Here is a 10,590-nt window from a genome sequence, read left to right as displayed (position 1 = left end):
AAGTCAGAAATCAGAATTACAGCCTATGGTCTATGTACGGTACAATATACTGTATACATGGGGAAATATTTCTGCCTGGCTTAGTGGCTAGTATTTGTCTGCTTCAATTCGATTCAATTCAATGGCTGTACCGAGTACTATTTTATGTATATTAAAGAATATCACATCTAGATTAAAGGCCAAAATGAGGTGACCTTACAAATGACTAAAATCCCTCTGGCATTTATACAACCAGAAAAGCCATCAATTAACTACAGATCCAGCAATAATTAACAAGCACATACATTTATGTTATCCCCCCCCCCTAATATTTAAGTCTGGACTTAATCAGTTGAATTATGATACACTTTTATTCTGTTGAAAAGAAGAGCAGTGGGCATTAGCCGAACCATTTAATGTTTGCTGTAATAAGCAACCACTTTAAAAAGCACAATAAATACAGATTGAAAACCTTATTTCAATTTAATTACATTTTAATATAATTATGTTAAGATAACGCAACTTGTAGAACCCCTGTGAGGAGGAAAAATAATAAGAAATGATAAAGGTTGATATGCAATAATCAGAACACTGAAAGAAAGGATGCTTTTGACATTTATATAGTTTAAATGGATATCAAGGTTGATGCAATTTTCTTGTTTAATTTTGATTAATATTCTCACAATTCTATTGAAACATAAAAGCTACTGTATATAATATTTTAATATTTTCTTAGATAAAACTGATTTATGATTTTTATGATGTCTGTCACATTCGTTTTATGAAGAACCCACATAATAATGACTATTATTTAAATTTCTGTCAATAGTGCATTACTGGTATATATTTCCATCATGATATACTAGTTACACATTTAACTTTTCTCAATTGTTTTGACTAAAATGACAAAGTCACAGAGCCCATGAGCTACATCCTTGGTTTAAATCTCTAATTTACGAGTTGTTTATTGGTTTCAGGAGCTAATTAAAGTCTATATTTTCAGTTTAAGGCCAATGATTACCGTGCCTTTTACATGGTAGATTGATTAAACAGTCTAAGATATTAGGCTTTTGTCGAGCCTATAGAAGAGAGATTTTCCAGACAAAATGATAATTGGCATCGCCAGTTTCCTTGCTGTCAGACAGCCAACACTGCTTTTGTTTAGCCTCTATTCTGACAAACTTTCCCCTTGTTATTCGATAAGGAGAGATGTCACAATCTGATGTGAGTGTTACTGTGGATCAACTCTTTTCTTTTTTTACTTCGAAGCACATCCCCTTTTCTAACAATAAAGAAAGGGCCTTTATAATGCATACCTTCTTATTATGAGGGTGAGTGTTATGAAATATAGCAATGCGTTTGTAATCAACCATTCTGTTCCTACACTTTGCATGGTTTAAAAAATATCCAAATATCTTCTGCTAGTCCATCACTGGTAAATACTTTTAATAATATGCATATTTTCTAAATTATCAGTTATCAAAACCAATCTGCCTGATATCCTGACAGTGACACATTTGAAATACTTTATTTCCTTGTGGACATGATGATAAACATCCTATGAATTTGATACACGTGTCACACTAATGAGGGAAAAGTCTTCATCGAAGCCAAGAATGCAAAAAATAGGCAGGGAAGGCCAATAATAGCAATTCAAAAGTACAAAGTGGAAGGTAACAGTAAATGGTTCATTTTCATATACAAATAACCTTTTTGATATCATCCTGTGTTTTGAGGGGTAATTTGATATATCTAAATGCAAAGAAACAAAAACATTTGCGTTAGTAATGCAAACCCTTAGGTTAGTGAAGTGCATGACTTCATTTTGGGAAATGACTTAAGGTCAATAGACTCTAATCAACAATGACTCGGAATTACTGGAGTCTCAAAAGCTTTGGTAGCTTTCAGAAATCTGAATAATGTGTACATATTGATTGCTTTATGGGCCGTATATTTCATCTCAGTGATGCATTGAGTCTCTCAGTGAGTGCTTGAGCCATCATACTGCTTTCCCGGATAACAGGTAACTCTAGTCCTTGGCATCAAATGATAGTGCAGTGCATATACAAAGTAATCAGGCAGGTGACTTGGCCTTTCAGAAAATCACTGGAATTATTGGAAACCTGGTCACCTGAAGTACTGGTCACATCAGCAAATACATTGGCATGTTGGAAGGTAAGCAACCTGTTTGAAAAATAACCCCACAACCATGGTGAAAGCATTGAAACATAAACAGTAGTCATACAAGCTAGGATATACTGGCAAACCAAATCACACTCATTCCAACTTCAGTGCCATCTGTGAGTCTCCAAGATGCAGTCATTGAGGTAGATAGTACTCTCAGAATTGTCACCACACCCGGACAGGCCCATCTGCATTCTTCAAATGGAACTGGGACTTGTCACAGAATTAATCTAAGACAACAATGGCAGTGGTTGTTCTCCACTCTTGCAACTGACTAGTGGTTACAAAATTGCCTGTGTGCGTGTTTGTGTGTGCGTGCGTGTGTGTGTGTGTGTATGTGTGTGTATGTGTGTGTATGTGTGTGCACATGCTGCCTGTGATTTACTGGCATCCCATCCAGGTGTTCCCTGCTTTATTATTATTATTATTATTATTATTATTATTATTATTATTATTATTATTATCATCATTATTTTTTTATTATTTTTTTATATTTATTTATGTATTTATTTATTTTATTTTTTGGCAGATGCCCTTATCCAGGGCGACTTACAAAAGTGCAAAACAAAGTGCAAAAATACAGTTAAGTAAAGGTATCAAACATTACAAATTCAATTTACATAAAACATAGCAATTCAAAATATAATACATTTTACAACTTCCAATTTACACAGGCAAGTACAGTAAGTGAGGTCATACATCCTGGACAGTAAAAACTAAGTGCTGTCAAGATGTAGGGTCACAGTCAGGGGCTACGGGAAAGAGAGCAAGGAGGAAAACAATCAAAAACATATATGTGTGTGTGTGTGTGTGTGTGTGTGTGTGCTGTAACTTATAAATATTTGGATTAAAAGCACGTTTAGCAAGATGAAAAGCATTTTTACTGATTGCTTGGCTTTTAGGTGGTAAAGGTGTGATTATTTGCCAGAACACAGATAACACTGAACAGGATGACACTGATTTATTGTATAGCTGCTAAATGTACCTTCATTAGCACAACATACACAACCAATAATATGCATCAAATTGTGTAATATGTGATGATACCAAACCCTGTCTACTGACTATAAATATTCAAAGAAACAAACCAAATGCGGGGTTTAAAATACAATTATATATATATATATATATATATATATATATATATATATATGTATATGTATGTGTGTGTGTGTGTGTCATTCCCCTTTACTTCTGCATATAAGAACACCTGGCACATTTAACAGCTATCTGACACAGTGCCTAATCTGGCATCAGTGCACCTCGTCATTATTCCTATAGATAGTTGAAGAGGAAATCCCTTTATAATTGCTACGGTTCCTGGCATTGGAAACAGTTTGTGTTGTTCTCGTCGGCATGGCTTTGTCTTCTTCCACAACACAGTGCTGTAGCCTGATTTAACTGGGAAAAAATGACATGTCATTTAAAAGTTTTAAAACAAACAGTGCATGCCTCGGACCAGTGCACACCGTGATTGTGTAGCAACAGAAACGGACTGCTCTCCTCTTCCTTCACGGAACTGGTTGGCTGTTATTACGTGGATCATAAAGAAGGGCGATGATAAATCCTGTGCTGGGACAATAAAAGCCCACCGGACTTGGGTTTCGCTTTGATCAAGAGCAAGACCCCAATACCTAGAAGTCAACACGATGTAAAAGCGTGCATTCACTTTCACCCTGCTTTCCGAAGTAACCCGAACTCTCCCGAAGACCTCCGGGGAGTTCGGGTTACTTCGGAAAGCAGTATTTCAATATTGAGTACCTCTTGTAACGTTTTTTTTTTAATTATCATTATTGTTATTATTATTTTATTTTTATTTTTTTACATTTGCATAGTTGATATTCCATAATTGGAGAGGCTTGTGTGCCTTGTTTTATTATTCTTATTATGTGTACCAAAACCATAACCTGAAACGCATTTAAAAAACATAAAACCAATCAATCAATCAACATATACACAACACGCATGCATGCATAAAAACGTTTTGCAACTCAAATGAGAAGCTTTACTCCACTGAAGCACTTGAGCACATAAAGCCCCTCCAAAGCCCCGGCACTGCGCTCCAGCCGGGCTCGTAGCTCCGCCCCTGCGCGGCGACTGACAGCTGGGATCAGTGTGCGCTGCCGGGATCTCCAGATAGGATGACCGGGAGCTTGTGTGCGGAGCTGTGTTTGAGCCTGCTGCGAGTGATCAGCGTCCGGGACACTGCATGCTCACTGCTGGGAGGCCACATCCACTCTCCTTCGCTTTGCTCACAGGATTTTAAGCACCGCTGGCTTGGACGCTGGATTTTGACGGGATTTTGCCTTGTGAAGCCCCAAAAGTTGTTTTCCCATTAAGCGCGCCTCGTCTTGCCCTCCGCAGCTCGGCACGGACAGTGCGCTGCTCGCAGCCTCATGTAGTTGGACGAAGCGCACATTTACAGACTTGTATAGTTGGATCTGCTCCAGGACCCCGTCTTAAATGGATTACTAACGGGACGCCACTGCAGCCAGGTCTGCTCTCATTGCCTGCTGCCCATCCATGAGCAGAAGGTAGAGTATTGTGTCCTAAGTTTCTCTGCATGCTGGGATACTGTTACTGTGTCTTTCGGGTGATGAGGAGATACACTTGCTCCAGCGTGCGAAATAAAGTAACTTGTATATGGCAACATTGATGCCCGTGTCCTTGCGTTCACACGACCAGTGTGCCGGGGATCGTTGTGTGTGCGTTTATTTTTCTTTTCAAAAGCAAAGTCCCTTTCCTGTTCTGATCATATTGGAAAAAAAAAAAAAAAAAAAAACCCATCTAAAGTGCTTTGTATCCTCCTCTGCTAAATTCAGACACTATACTTATTTTTGCTCGTCCAGCTGATGTATGGTGAACACTGTGGATGTTATTTTCCATCTCCAAGGTGTTCAGCTGGTATTAACGTGCACATAAGCAGCGGAAACCTATCAAGACATGTAGTCCAGGCGCAGACTGAAGATCCCTGCAATATATATGAACACAATGGTCAATAATGAAATACACTCTACAGTGCAGGTTTATTCTGTTCAAATTATTATTTTGAAAAAAGCTATGCAAACCTAGTAAAAAAAAAAAAAAAAAAAAAGCTATTTTCTAATTAGTTGCATTGTCCCACTGAATTGACCGACGTCGGGCCCGTATAATTGAATGCCAGTCTTACTATATAACAGGACAGTAATCTGCATTTTAAAAAAGTGCATTTGCCAGGCAGTCTGTTATTAATAAGGCTTGCTTGGTTGGTGGTAGTTTGGGTCCGTCCTGGTGCTGCCCTGCATCGACACAAGTTACATTTCCAAACTGGTGTCCTCTAGATTCAACGAGACATCTTCTGCACGGATGTAGCACTTAGTTTCCAACTTATAAAGCGGTTGAACAATTAGGGTACTGTTTCGGGATGCCACAGTACCTGTCATTGCTCAGTTGCTCAGACACACCGAATGACGGTGTCAAAGCCACGAGTGCTAGCGGAGCAGGTGTGCAGCCGTGCGCGGTCTGTGGAGCAGCTTCTCTGCGCTGCTGTGGCTCAATGTAAAGTTAAAGCCAGCCCTGGTCTGTTTCGTTTGAGATATTTGCAGTTGCTAATGCAATCAGCCCCCCCCCCCCCCCCGGTGTTAGACACAGAAGCCCATTTCGCTCAAGGAAAAGTTGGTGCTGATGGCAATTGAAGGCGTGAAGTTTCGGGGTTGATTTTTAAGCACGTTCTTGGGGTCTGAATAGAGGAGCAAAGGGGACATTTGGACAGCCGCACATGCTCATATACTATATTGCCCGCTTTTCTTTTCGCGAAGCTGCATTTCTTTGTCATATTAATTATGCATTCTTTGTCACCCGAAATTGTTAGATGCAGTCCCTGGGCAGGGCACAGTCGCTGACCCCCGCTTACACGTGTTACTCTTCGGACGCAGATCGCTTCTCTGAGCGCAGCTGCGTCTTCTGCCAGGGAGTCAGATTGAAAACTGTACAAGAATTAGATTAAAGCATGCGTATCAATCGCATCTTCAGATGTGCAAGTTTACACTAACAGTACTCCAGCCAGCACTCGTGTTTATGGAGACATGAGGTACATGCAGATTAGGTAAAAATCTGATCTGATGGTAATTATACCCCTGTAGTAGCTATCCCTCTTAGACATTTCTGCAAACAATGGGATCACATCCCGTGTGGTGCTACAGCAATTATTCAATAGGCTACATGAAATTGATTGTAATATAGCGAAAATGCAAATCCCAGTTTATCACTTACAAGAAGTAGCCACTCAATACCAGTATGAAAGAAACAATAGATGCTGTACACGTTACCAGGAATTACATTCATTTTATATAAACACATTACTTTTATAAATGTGTTGCTTATACATTATTATATGTTGACCATGTGGTGTAATGATAAAAAAAAAATCATATTAACGTGACTCAAACTTAACATTAACAATGAGATGTAATTGAAACTAATTAGAAAAGAAAATGTAAAAATTGTTGATATCTTTTTTTTTTTTTTTTGTATAACATCCACCACCTTGAAGGCATAGTTTAAAGTTCAGAATCAAGTACAGTAGTGGATTGTTCTTAAATGTTATTAGTTAATATTTGTTTTTAAAACTTTTGTTTTTAAAACTGCATTGTAGGTAAATTAATGTATTGAGGGTGGGGGACAGATTCAGATGTAGGTTTCTAGACCTAGGAATAGAAATTCTGAATAAAGTATTATGTTGATTAGCAGACAGACTTGCCCTTCTCTTATTTTATTGTGATCGTGCATTTATCAGGAATCCATTGTTCATATTCAAGTGTATAGCAAGTGCACTTGGACTTGGGCTTGATGTAAGCACATCTGTGCTCGTCCTGAGTTATGGCCTTGCTATATTGTCACTGGGATCTTCATCTATTAATCATGGAGCCTGCTTTCTTATTCGGTTGCCATAGTTTCAAAGCCTCAGATAGTGTTGGGGTGCCTTGGGAATGGCTGGAAATATTGCAGGGCAGTGCTCTTAGCAGTCATTTTCAGCGCATGTTTGCTCCAAAAAGCATTAAAGGTTGCAGTGTTGTGCTTTTTTTAAACATAAAGAAAAGAAAGTGGTGGGGGAAAGAAAATCCTGAATCGCTTTAGAAACCAATCAGAATTGTGTTTGTCGTGTGGAGAGTGAGAACAGAGGCATATGTATTTGATAGTTTATACCTTGAGCTTGGATTTGCTTGTAGTGTACAGTTCAAAGATTAATGGCTGCTTTGTCTGCCAGATCAGGGGAGGCGTTTCATTAGAATGAATGAAGAATGTTCAGGCCAAGGAGTGAATTTAAACACTGGCAAAGAATTTCTGATAAAGTCGACACACTGCAATGTAAATTACCGAGAGAGTCATAGCCCACACCCCCTTGGCTTCTCATACTGTAAAATGTAGTGCATTTAAGTAGTATCCCTAAGGTTGTTGTATTTGTTTGATCGGAAAAGAGCACTGTGAAGGACAGATTTGAGAATTCTTAAAGCAGTACAATGTAATAAAACAATACAATATAATATATAAAGTAAATCATAATGGAAAACAAATCATTTAGATTTTGAATTCCTTTCACTGGCAACAATGGATGTGGATTTCAATTTGACGTTAACCCTGATTTATTGTAAAATACGGCCTTGCCACAGGCTGCTTTTATTGCTGAGAACTTTTAATTAAGCGAAAACAACACGTGCTAGCTAATCTCGCTCGGTGAGAGTCAGAGGTCTTTGTTAGAGTAAGAAACTGCTTGGCGGCTCCATTCCCCCTCTAGAGTTTGAGAAATCTTTGATGTGAAGTGATGTGAAAATGACCCAGCCTGCTCAAATGTTTCCCTTTCTTAAAAGGGTAACATTCAAAGGCAGGTAGTCTTTCTTTCTATAAGATATATTACATGCAGGTGTCTGGTAAGAAACAACTTTAATAGCATAGAAGTAAGAACAGCGTGCTCTATGTACTGTGGTGACGATACTGTGTGGTTACTTTATGTAATGGTAATGATGGATAGATTATACATGCATTTATGATTTTGATAATAGCTAATCTTAAATATTTGTCCTAAACCTTCAGTTTAAACAGTCCTGTTCCCATAAGAAAATAATTTGTGGACAAGCTAGCCTGTATCTCCACCTTCTTTTCACTCTTCCTTTCACATTACAGTTTCAAAAGGCTTGCAGGAGGGCTGTTTCCCATACAAAGGATCAGATAGGGGCGCCCGCGTGAGTGCCCGTGACATTGATTTATTACAGACCTGAGATATTGACTACAAATAACATGGCTGTTTCTGCTTTCGTCTCCATGTCATTTGTATTCTTCATTTAGATGCGGACTATGATTTTGTGTTACTACCAAGGGAATTGTCTTTAATTGTAACTATGTGTGGTATATGGTGTAATGCCTGTTACAGATAACAGGAGTATGCCATAGGATAAATTAGGTTTGATTAAGTTCTATGTTTCTATTTTTCTTTAAAGGGCTTCTTAAAACTTGTGTCTAGAACTACTAATGTATTATTATTATTATTATTATTATTATTATTATTATTATTATTATTATTATTATTATTATTATTATTATGTGTAAGCTTTACTAAAAAACCTTTTCTTAATGTAAATTATTTTTGACATGAGAACAAGACAGGCCTTTTAGCCAGTTTTTTTCTCTCTTATTATGTGGTTAGCTTCAGTTAAATAGAATAAAGAACCTTGTCTTGGTAAATGCCGTTGGGCTGAAATCCCAGGCAAGATGACACAGAGAAGCTGCGATCCTTTTGGTAATGTGACCTTTTCTACACAGAATGTTATGCTACATTTAAAAAGGAAAGCCAGGGTGTTGGATAGACTGTCCTACACTTTTTTTTCTTTTCCTTTTTTTTTTACTTTCTGGGTTCAGTAGCATCACTGTGCAAACATGGCCAGGTGCAACTGAAGACCTCCTAGACCTGAGAAGATTGCCTATTTGGGAAAGGGATTGTGTGTCTTTAATTTGACAAGAAAGATGTCTTTTGAAAAGTGATATTGGGAGTGGGTGAAGCTTTTCTTGTCCTGGGGGAAAGGACTGGGTTATCGCAAAGGTGTTTCCTTTTAACTATGATTAAAGGAAATGTGTTGGACATGGACATGCTGATTACTGACTTCACAAAGGCACATGTTAGGGGTGGGGTTGCTGGTTTTTCTTGTCTGTTGTACAATGTTTTTTTTTAATGAAGACCTATTGACTCTTTTAAGAAATGTTGCTTTGTGATTTCCCTTTTCTTAGTGACCAACTAAGGAAACCGTTCTCGGAAAGATGCATAGCTTAAGGTTTGTAGCTAGGTATTTTCGACAGCAGTGTTTTTGCTACAGGCTTGTGAGTGTTATTTCTTGATAAGATGTTTGCATAACTTGGACAGTTAATAAATATATATGGGATAAGAGAATGAGGCACTCATATTTTTTTGGTTTTGTGTATGTAAGTTTAAGTTGGAACCCTATAACATTTGTAGTGACTACATGGCTGTGTTTATCAAGATAAAGTGTTGAAACAATATTTGGGATTTGGAGTCTGCTACCTCAGATTGAGATACTTTACTCTAAATGAGGCACTATATCTGAAGCTGTTGGTTTAAGTTCCCTTTCAACCCTGTCAAGAGAATGTATAGCTAAAACAAAGAATATGTGTACATATATTACACGTAATTAACAAAATTGTTGCCATGTGCTCGAAGGAGGACCACGGCTAGTTCACCCAGTGCTGCTACAAGGCCCTCAGTGTTTCACCACCTCTCCGTTGTTATTCCACCTTTCAGAAACATAATGAAAACATTACACAGCTCCCGGAAAGGAATGGCAGAATGAGATGTTCATTGTGCTTTGATTTCAATGGGGTATATACAATACAAGGGCATGCACTGTACTAAAGGGCACTATACTTAAAACCATGTTGGCACAACAGCTTAGCTATAGATATGCAATTGGTTAATTGGCATTAGAACTTGTGTCAGAAAAATGTCAGTTTCAGAGAGTATGAAAAAAGTGAATGTTCTGTACTGTTGTCTATTTATATAGTACTTATCTGTGTGGTCTAGCTATCTGTCTATTTATGATTGCACGTTTAAAAATGCAGATGTTCACTATCCCGTATTAAATTATAGCAACCAAAAATATTTAATAAAGTTACAAGTAATATCCTTAAATTCAAATGGAAAAACAAAACATTATACAACAATAAAATAATATACATAGGTTTGTACAATAGTTTCAAAAAAAAAAGAAAGAACAGCAACCATATACGGTTTCATTCTTTGCCTAATATTTTATGCACATTTTGAAGTATAATGTTGAAGTATATGTTTGTTGTTGTTGTTATTATTATTACTCAGCATTCTAGTTATTTGATCCAAGGAAAATTTAAAAGCAATTAGCAGAGTTTATACACCACTTTGCTAAT

General features: G+C 37.6%; 1 protein-coding gene across 3 annotated transcripts in view; it reads left to right on the top strand.

The window, feature by feature from the left end:
• The first annotated feature begins 4,049 nt into the window (after positions 1–4,049).
• Positions 4,050–10,590, top strand: part of sema6a (sema domain, transmembrane domain (TM), and cytoplasmic domain, (semaphorin) 6A) — a 71,785-nt gene continuing 65,244 nt past the window's right edge. For 2 of the 3 annotated variants that reach the window (XM_066711304.1, XM_066711303.1), the window contains exon 1: positions 4,050–4,697. The gene's annotated coding sequence lies outside the window, so the exon portion shown is untranslated. The remainder of the gene's footprint in view (positions 4,698–10,590) is intronic. The other variant, XM_066711305.1, reaches the window with a different exon arrangement.

The sequence above is a fragment of the Amia ocellicauda genome, chromosome 8 (genome assembly GCF_036373705.1).
Source record: "Amia ocellicauda isolate fAmiCal2 chromosome 8, fAmiCal2.hap1, whole genome shotgun sequence".
NCBI classification, from domain to species: domain Eukaryota; kingdom Metazoa; phylum Chordata; class Actinopteri; order Amiiformes; family Amiidae; genus Amia; species Amia ocellicauda.
The sequence above is the reverse complement of the archived record's forward strand: the minus strand, read 5'-3'. Positions and strand labels throughout refer to the sequence as shown.